The sequence below is a fragment of the Schistocerca americana genome, chromosome 3, assembly GCF_021461395.2.
Source record: "Schistocerca americana isolate TAMUIC-IGC-003095 chromosome 3, iqSchAmer2.1, whole genome shotgun sequence".
NCBI lineage: Eukaryota > Metazoa > Arthropoda > Insecta > Orthoptera > Acrididae > Schistocerca > Schistocerca americana.
This window is the reverse complement of record NC_060121.1, coordinates 593,626,315-593,636,293: the sequence shown is the minus strand read 5'-3', so window position 1 is coordinate 593,636,293 and position 9,979 is coordinate 593,626,315. Positions and strand designations below refer to the sequence as shown.

Here is a 9,979-nt window from a genome sequence, read left to right as displayed (position 1 = left end):
ACTCAAACAAATCAGTAACAGCTTGCACTGTACGCGCTTGAGCACTGTCCTGCAAAATGATAAGCAGTTACTGCAGAAAGTGTCATCACTTCTGTCTCTAAGCTGTTCATTTTTGGAACACAACCTACGACCAGCTTAGAGACAGAAGTGATGACACTTTCTGCAGGACCTGACCATTATTTTGCAAGACAATGCTCAAGCACGTACAGTGCAAGCTGTTACTGATTTGTTTGACTGATGGGGCTGCTAAGTGGTAGACCACCTACCGCACTCCCCTGACTTAAGCCCTCGTGAGTTCAACTCGGTTTCTAGATTGAAGGAAACAGTTCACGGCATTCGTTTCAGAACTGCTACAAATTCGTCGGGCAATAGACCCCGCCGCTCGAACCGTCAACACAACTGGCACTGCTAACAAGGGAACCTCCCCATCGCACCCCCCTCAGATTTAGTTATAAGTTGGCACAGTGGATAGGCCTTGAAAAACCGAACCCAGATCAATTGAGAAAACAGGAAGAAGTTGTGTGGAACTGTGAAAAAATAAGCAAAATATACAAACTGAGTAGTCCATGGGCCACATAAGCAATATCATGGACGAAGTGTGCTTAGAAGCGCCGTGGTCCCGTGGTAGCGTGAGCAGCTGCTGAACGAGAGATCCTTGGTTCAAGCCTTCCCTCGACTGAAAATTTTACTTTCTTTATTTTTGCATAGTTATTATCTGTCCGTTCGTTCATTGACATCTCTGTTCACTGTAATAAGTTTAGTGTCTGTGTTTTGCGACCGCACTGCAAAACCGTGCGATTAGTAGACGAAAGGACGTGCCTCTCCAATGGGAACAGAAAACATTTGACCGTAAGGTCATAGGTCAACCGATTCCTCCACAGGAAAACACATCTGATATATTCTATACGACACTGGTGACGGCATGTGCGTCACATGACAGGAATATGTTGTCGACCCACCTAACTTGTACACTTGGCGAATGGGTAAAAAGATTCTTCTACCTTGCCCGATTTAGGTTTTCTTGTGGATGTGATAATCACTCCCAAAAAAGTGATAAAAACATAAGAGTTTGTCACATAAACTGAAAATAAAAAATTAAAAGTTACACTTCATGGAAAATTCGAACCTAGGACCTTTCGTTCCGCAGCTGCTCACGTTACCACGAGACCACGGCGCCCCTGCGTTCCTATCGTCCTTATTGTTGCTTATCTTGCCTTGAACTACTCAGTTTGTATATTTTGCTTATTTTTTTCACAGTTCTACACAACTTCTTCCTGTTTTCTCAATTGATCTGTGTTCAGTTTTTCAAGGCCTATCCACTGTGCCAACTTATAACTAAATCTGAGGGGGGTTCCCTTGGAGGAGTATCCTACGATAACCACATCGCTGTCAACGGGTTATACACAATGCTGGTGACTACTTTGAAGGTCAGTAAAACTTTGAAACACGTATCTGTTTTGTACGAGCTGTAAATAAATAATTGCCACTATTAAAGTTCCAATCTTCATACAAAACCTAAAACAAGAAACAGCAAAAAATCTCATTGCAGGTAGTGTAAGCTGCCTTATAGATAGACAGTCGAACGAACTTATCGCATTTCAATAACTACGAATATTATAGAATACACTTCTGTTAAACTAATAAGGAATCATCAGAACCTATTAGAAAACGAGAAAGTTAGCAAAAAAGTACGAGGCTTGTAAACTAAATAGTGGCAACTATTTATTCACAACCGATACAAAAGAGTTACTTGTTTGCACCTATTACTGTCTTTAAAAGTAGTCACCAGCGTTGTGTAGAACCCGTTGCCAGCGATGTGGAAAGCCTAGTATACCGTTAGCAGAGCCTGTTCTGTTGATAGTGCTAATGGAGCGGTCTAATGTTATGGCGATTCTCCTGTACGACTGTGATGGTGTTATCCTAACGCATTGCGTTCCTCCACGGCTGACCGTCAATGCACAGAGTTACTGTTCGTTTTTGGAGCATCACCTGCGACCAGCTTTGCGAACGAAGCGGCGACACTTTCTGCGCAACTCACCTATCATTTTGCACGACGATGCGCGGGCGCATACAGCGCAAGCTGTAGCTGCTCTGTTCGGTCGATGGGAGGTACTGTACTATCCGCCATACTCCGCGGACTTAAGTCCTTGTGACTTTGATTTGATTCCGAAGATGAAGGAACCACTTCGTGGCATTCACTTCAGAACTGTTCGAGATTCGACAGGCAGTAGACGGCTCCATTCGCACCATCAACAAAACAGGCTCTGCTAACGGTATACTACGCCTTCCACATCGCTGGCAACGGTTTGTACACAACGCTGGTGACTACGTCGAAGGGCAGTAATAGGTGCCAACATGTAACTCTTTTGTATCGGTCGTGAATAAATAGTTGCCACTATTTAAGTTCCAACCCTCGTATTTGGGTGTACTCAGCCGCAAACCAGCAGCACATCACTTGTTACCTTACTATTCCGCGTCTCAACCCATTATGCTACGCCGGCCTGCAATATGCTACGACCCTACTTTGTATTTTACAATAATACCGAAAGTTTTAATAGTAGATATGTTTTTAACTTACATTAAATCATTAAAAATGTACCAAGAACACTGCGTTTTGATGGGACGTCAATCTGCCATTGGAGGAGGAGGGGATTAGTGTCTAACGTCCTGTCGACATCGAGAGGTGACTAGAGACGGATAACAAACTGTTATTAGGGAAGGATAGAGAGGGAAAGCGGCCATACCCCTTCGAAGGAACCATCCCGGCATTTGTTATAAGCGATTTACGGAAGGCACGGAAAACCTAAATGAGGATAGTCGGTCGTGCCCCCGAATGCGAATCCAGTACGCTCACCACCGCTCCACCTCACATGGTAGTGTGCCGTTGCCATGAAACGGCATACCTTCATACTATGCAGTTTATAATATTCTTAACCACCAATATGACGTTTCCCGTTATTTTATTGCAATAGTATAATTAACGACGAGTTTTCGAGAGACCCTCAATATGAACGGCATATGCTGTATACATATGGGCTTCAACTGAAAGCCAATATGTCGTCTCGCGACTCTGTTGGCACCTGCTTACATAGGGAAAAATGATAATGACGATAAAATAAGAGAAATCAGGGCTTGCACACAAAAATTTAAGTGCTCGTTTTTCCCGTGTGCCGTTCGAGAGTGGAACGGTAGAGAGACAGCTTGAAGATGTTCATTGAACCCTCTGCCAGGCACTTTTTTGTGAATAGCAGAGTAATCACGTAGATGTAGATGTGTACTAAGGAAAAATGGCTTCATGTGACGAAGTGGCGCTCTTCCATCTCATTGGTCGACATTCATCCGCACGTTCAGAATATCTGACACGCTATATATTGCTCTGCGCGTTCGGAAGACTCTGCAACGTACGTTTTCCACGCTATGACACAAGAAACTATGCACGCTAACGCTGAACATTGGAATGCACAGTACATGTGCCGACGGCGCTAAGAGGGACACACCATATAAGCCGACGCGGTAGCTGCTACAATCATCCTATACTCTCGTCCGTGTCCTCTTGTTGCTGATAGACAGCGGACATTCGTCGTTCTATCGGTTGTGTGACGTCTTCTGTAAGGTGGCCTACCAGTGGGCGATGGCGCTTTCCCGCGTACGGAGGTCGGTGTGGATGCCACGTGGCGTGTGCCCGGTCGAGCTATCAGTGTAACCGGTTATGAGCTGCGTTGCAGTCCTAATGGCTGTTTATTCAAGTGTACAAATAACTGCTATACGTCGCACGTATCAGACGGCTGCTCGTCAACGTGCTGTTCAGCGTCAGCTATCGTGTTGTTAACAGATGTTATTCCGCAGGGGACCATTGGAATCACCACCACAGTTTGTTTGGCGTGTGAATTTTGTTTCTTTCTCCCTAAAGAAGTTGGTTGTTAAGCAATCCCTTACTGACGCTGTGGTATCAGCTGTATAAACATTTACTTCCTGGTCATTAGGTGACATTTGTCTCCTATAATAAGGTAGAAAAACCAATTGGAATTAGATATTAGTTATGTCCGTACAATATGCGGAGTCACGTCATGTCTTACAAGAAAGTTGATCGTGCATGGAACATATTAATGTAATATCGATGTTGTGTACGAGTACAAGGTTATGAAAATCCATTGACTGATCAAAAAACCATCTTATACCTTCAGGTGTTTATGTTATGTTTGTCCTTTCAAAGACTTTTTTTTTATCAAGAGCTGTTAAATTTTATATATTACTTTACAATTGCAAACTGCATTTCTGCCTTTTAAACAAAATTTAAAACAGCTGAATTCCAAACGTTTACCTTATGCATCTTTTTAAAGACTGTTTTAAAATCAGAAATTTTGTACAACTTAATAAATTTCAATTTGTTGCAAGATAAATTAATATCATTACAGTTTAGTTAAATACCTGACTCTATTATTTAAGCGATTGTGTAGGGGAAAACAGGCACTGTAAATTTACAGCGAAAAAATGTTCCTACCGGCGCACGAAAAAGGATGTGATTGAAAAGTTGGGTATCAGCTGCCTTATTCTACCTTCCTCAACACTTTTAAAAATTTCCCCATAAATTTTGGCCTGCGAACATATTCGTGCTCTTTTTAACATACAGTTCACCTGTCACTCCCACAAGCTCCCCTAACTCTAACTCGTCAACATCCACTAGTCCTTCGGTGTAAGTCGCTAATACCTATCCACTCCCACTTGCCCATTTCATTCACTCGTTCAGCGCAAGTCATTGTCATTATCTTTCTGTGACTCTCTAACTGTCGCTGTCCCCTGTGTCACAGCCACAGTCTTCTTTGTTTTGTCCTACTAACACTGTCTCTTCTTACTGTCACTATCTCTCTCTTCCCCGTTGTCAGCCGCGGGCGGTAGCCGCGCGGTCTAGGGGCCTTGCCACGGTTCGCGCGGCTCTCCCCATGGAAGCTTAGAGCCCTCTCTCGGGCATGTGTGTGTGTGTGTGTTTTGCCTTAGGGTAAGTCAATTTAAGTAGTGTCTAAGCCTAGGGACCGAGGACCTCAGCAGTTTGGTGCCACAGGAACTTACAACCACCTCGTTTTCACTGGCTTACACTCTGCCTCTCATGATCACTATTTCTCACCGTCTTCCATTTTCTCCTTCTCTTTATTCCTGTCCCACTGGGAATGTCTCCTTCACTCTTTTCCTAGCGCTGTTCTGTCACTGTCAACTATGTTCCACCGCCACTGTGTCCCTCTCTTTCTCTCACACTGCCATAGTCTCCTCTACTCTTCCTATACAACCACTGTCTGCTATCTTACACTATTTATTATTTTTCCATCTCTTGCCCACTGCCAGAGTCTCCTTCTTCCTCAGCACAAAAAACACGAACTAGTGGGTGTGAGCGAGTTACAGTAAGGGAGCTAATGGAATGGGAGGCGAGTTGCATGTTTAAAAAAGCATCAGTATGTTCGCATGCCAATATTTTTGGGAAATTTTTTATAGGTTCTGAGGAAGGAAGAATGAGGCAGCTGGTACCCCACTTCTCAGTTCAAATGGTGCAAATGGCTCTGAGCACTATGGGACTTAACTGCTGCGGTCATCAGTCCCCTAGAACTTAGAACTACTTAAACCTAACTAACCTAAGGACATCACAAACATCCATGCCCGAGGCAGGATTCGAACCTGTGACCGTAGTGGTCGCGCGGTTCCAGACTGTAGCGCCTAGAACCGCTCGGCCACTTCGGCCGGCCCCACTTCTCAGTAGAGTCTTTTAATAAACAGGAGCATGTTCGACTTTTTCATGCTCCGATAGGTGCATTTCTTCCGGCGATTCTCTTCTTTCCTTTGCTACAGCACGGCATGTCACATATGAATAGTACTTTGTGGGTCAGTAAAATTTTGATAGTTTACTTTTTTAAAATTGAAATAGCGAAGAGCTATACAATTGTACACCTCAGACCTTATATTATGGGCACAAAAATTTTGCACGTTCTTCATTACCACAACAAGGAGTGGTTCCCAGAAAGGGTTTATAACGGAGACACATTACAGCATATTTATACGGGCTACGTCACTTTATAATCTACGTTTCCTCCTCACACCGAAATGTACGAGAATATTTTACGTGTAAAAGTAGGATAAATTTGAATGTCTGTATTTCGCAAATGGGTAAAGATATCAAGAAGGTTTTCAAGGTAGTTGGATATCGGGATCTGAGGCATATCCACTTGATCCTATCTTTCTATTACCCACAGAACCCGAGGTATGAGCACTGGAAAACTCCAGTTTTTATGCGCGATGTTCGGAACGTATAAGGCAATGCGTACTGTCGCATACGTACCGATAAATGATTGTCCTCGAAATTGTACCTATTGTTGCAACAATAGCAACCGGTAGCTGTTCTTTAAATATTGTAGGGTAGAAGTAGGGAAAACCAGTAAGCCAAACACGCATTTCACCTCTCTGAGTGCACGTCACAGTGGCTTGCGGAGAACTTATGTAGATGCAGCAGGTAGCAGATGCCCGTCACAAGTGGCGTGTGAGGCAGAGGACTCCGCGCAGCCGAGGGGAAACTGCTCGAAGGTATTCGCGGCGAAAGAGAGCGACGGGCAGAAGCTGGCGGACTGGCAGAGCAGAGAGAAGGTCGGAAGTTGGCGGAAGACGACTGGGCAGGCGGGCGTTCGCGTCGGCTTTATGAGGCAGCGTGGCGGCTGATGAAAGGCGGAGGGATGAGTGAGCCGCTGCGGTGCGCGGGCAGCCGCCTCTCCACCTGCCAGGGGGCAACACTCACTCCTTCCAGCTCGATAGCCAAACCGGGCGAGACAGTAAACGGGAACGCGCGGAGCATCTGACGGGCAGCAGAGGGAGGCCAGCTTCGCAGACAGAAATGTGGGACGTTTGAGAGGATGCGGCAACGTGGGCGCTTCTTCCGAGAGACAAGCGCCCTTCAATGATTCTCGGATTTATAGCCGTGTAAGACCTGTTCGTAAACTCGAGCATTCAACGACCACCTTTGTCGCCATCGTCAGAAGTTAACTGCCGCACTGTTAAGCTGTACGCTACTTTCGCATGTACACGTGTTTTAAAAAAAGATTCTGAATTCCACGATAGGAGGAACGGTATCATCGGTCATAAATTTTTGATCCCTTCATTTCAGATTGATTTCAGCTATTATGTAGCTGTCTTCAGTGCTACATGAATATAATAATATATTGAGAATCATGCATTAAAATATAAGTGAAAACCATATCACAAATACATGAGCTTGTAAACTGTAAATTTACATACCATTATATTCAAGTAATGATGACTCATTATAAATACAATAGCTCATGGTACTATCTGACAGTACAGATAACAAACATCAGCTAAACTGGGCTTGTTAGTTAAGTTTCCATTTAGTTAAGCTCGGCATGTGGCGTCAACAGTAACTAGTGCCTCTTTATTATTGTCATTTGTGTTCCACATTTAAAAAATATGTAAAAGGTAAAATGTGATAAAAGTACATAAAACTGCAACGGTATCCTTAAACACTCAAAGAAATTCAGTAATTATATTGAAACAAGAGAGAAGAATCCACTTGTAGTGAAAACACTAAAAACATTTTTAAAACTAAAACCAATACTGCAATTAAAAAACAAATCATAAATTATGAATACCTATATCATGCTGAACATTATGAAAAGTAGCATGTATGGTAGGTAACTTTTCATAACATACGCCAATTAGGAAGAGATAATTATGTACTCAGCATGTGATATGTAACCGTAACACACACACACACACACACACACACACACACACACACACACACACACACGCCCGCATCTCGTGGTCGTGCGGTAGCGTTCTCGCTTCCCACGCCCGGGTTCCCGGGTTCGATTCCCGGCGGGGTCAGGGATTTTCTCTGCCTCGTGATGGCTGGGTGTTGTGTGCTGTCCTTAGGTTAGTTAGGTTTAAGTAGTTCTAAGTTCTAGGGGACTGATGACCATAGAAGTTAAGTCCCATAGTGCTCAGAGCCAGCCACACACACACACGAACACACACACACACACATATATATATATATTTACATAGTATATTAAATTTCAGAAGTACGTATGTCTAGTTAACATATGAAATGATTAACACTGCAAGATCACAGCCTAATGTAAGCGCGAAATAAACCATTGTAAATGTGAAATGCTGGAACATTAATAACCGGTGTAACCGCCAGTGTGTTGAATGCAGGCACGCAAACGTGCATACGCCGTGTTGTACAGGTGCCGGATGTCAGTTTGTGGGATGGAGTTCCTTGCCTGTTGCATTTTTGCTTTCTTTTTGCTAATGTTATATTACATCACTGCAGTTCTTTTTTATATGTTTCATTCTGCTGTTAACGTTGCTTTATTAACTAGCTTTTTTTTTGCTACGTTATTGCAATACTTTTGGGAATAGTTCTACTTACTGGCTGTGAGGACATTTTATTTGTGTGTGTCAAGGAGCATACGGAAAAAAATTGAGCTTAAACTTCAAGATAAGTATCTTTCGTATGCAGTCGGTCGAATTAGATCAGGGAGACGTCATGAAGCCACGGAACTGCCATATGGTACTTGAGACGAAGGAACATTACTAGTAACTCTCATTCCGTTAAACAACTGACAGCTCAGATTATTTCTCTGTCGTCTTTCAGTACCGATCGCCAGCTACCAAGCACTACATAGGGTAAGCTACCGTAGGTACCAGTTAAAATTGTATATGACATTCTGGTCTCGACGGCTTCTTTTATGACACAAATGCAATAGGTAGATGCATGGGATCTTTGTTCCGTTTCATTAGACATAATCCTTTATTCGTTAATCATCGATGGCGACTACTTTATGAAGTTAAGTGAAATTTTTTTGTATTACATAATGTTTACTTGCTTTGTCACTGCATTTATAATCGGCACTCGTAGCCAGTACCAGCTAGACTTCATCAAACAGTCGGAGCTATACACAAGCATAGCTACATAATACATGACGAGAATCCATAAGGAGAGCTAGTGATACCTACACATGTTATGGGGCCGAAAAACTCTGCCATCCTCAGTTATTACTTTCAGCTGAACTCACAGTAGTGTACAGTAGGAAAATTGACTACGAAATAAAACGGAGCATTTGCAGTTTATTGCACAACTTAACTGAACTGTTAATCTATTAAATTTACATATGGAGAAGTATATTTCTTAAAAAAAATAATTTGAATAATGTGATTTAAAGCAGTAATATTCTCCATGCGTCAGCTAATTTATGTATAGCATCTCACTTAAGTTGTTATCTAACAGTACGGAAAGCGTAAAAAGTCGAGCAGTAAGTGAGCAATATTGCTACAAACCTTTGAGAACAAACTGTCTTAGATGATTATGCGCAACACCAGTGTGGTCGTAGAATCAAGTTGGAGTCATATGTTTTGACAGTTACGGAGGTTTCCCGCCACAATGAAACACCTTTCAGCACTCGTGGATAGCGGGACATGCCACTTTGCTAACTTCAGGAGTTCAGATAGCTAAAAATAACATTTTGGTAGTTTCTACCGCCTGAACCACTGAACGAATATAATTAAAGTCACATGCTACATTTAACTACACAGACCCATTTGTTTATCGAAAAAAATGAGTACATTGATTTATTCACTTCATCATATCCCATAGGATCAATTACTGCTTTTAAGTATCTAAGAGTTTTTTTGTCTAGATCGATTTAACATGGGACGACCGAGTAAATGTAGCCACGAGGAAGACAGGTGCCAGATTCAGAGTCTTTGGAAGAATACCACAGAAGTGTAAATCACACAGGATAGAGGTATTTTATAAAGTTCTCTTTCGACCAATATTATGTGACGATCTGACGTCCTTACCTTGTTGAGGGTACAAAGACGATAGACTCTACTGAAAGAAGATGGAACTGTTGTTCACGACTTTATGTTGTTAGTATGAGAATATCAGTGCAGTAAGAGGCGTAACAAGGAAGACGTGGGA

At 42.7% G+C, this 9,979-nt stretch overlaps 1 pseudogene; it reads left to right on the top strand.

The window, feature by feature from the left end:
- Nucleotides 1-6,710: 6,710 nt before the first annotated feature.
- LOC124606245 overlaps nt 6,711-9,979 on the top strand; it is an 80,662-nt pseudogene continuing 77,393 nt past the window's right edge.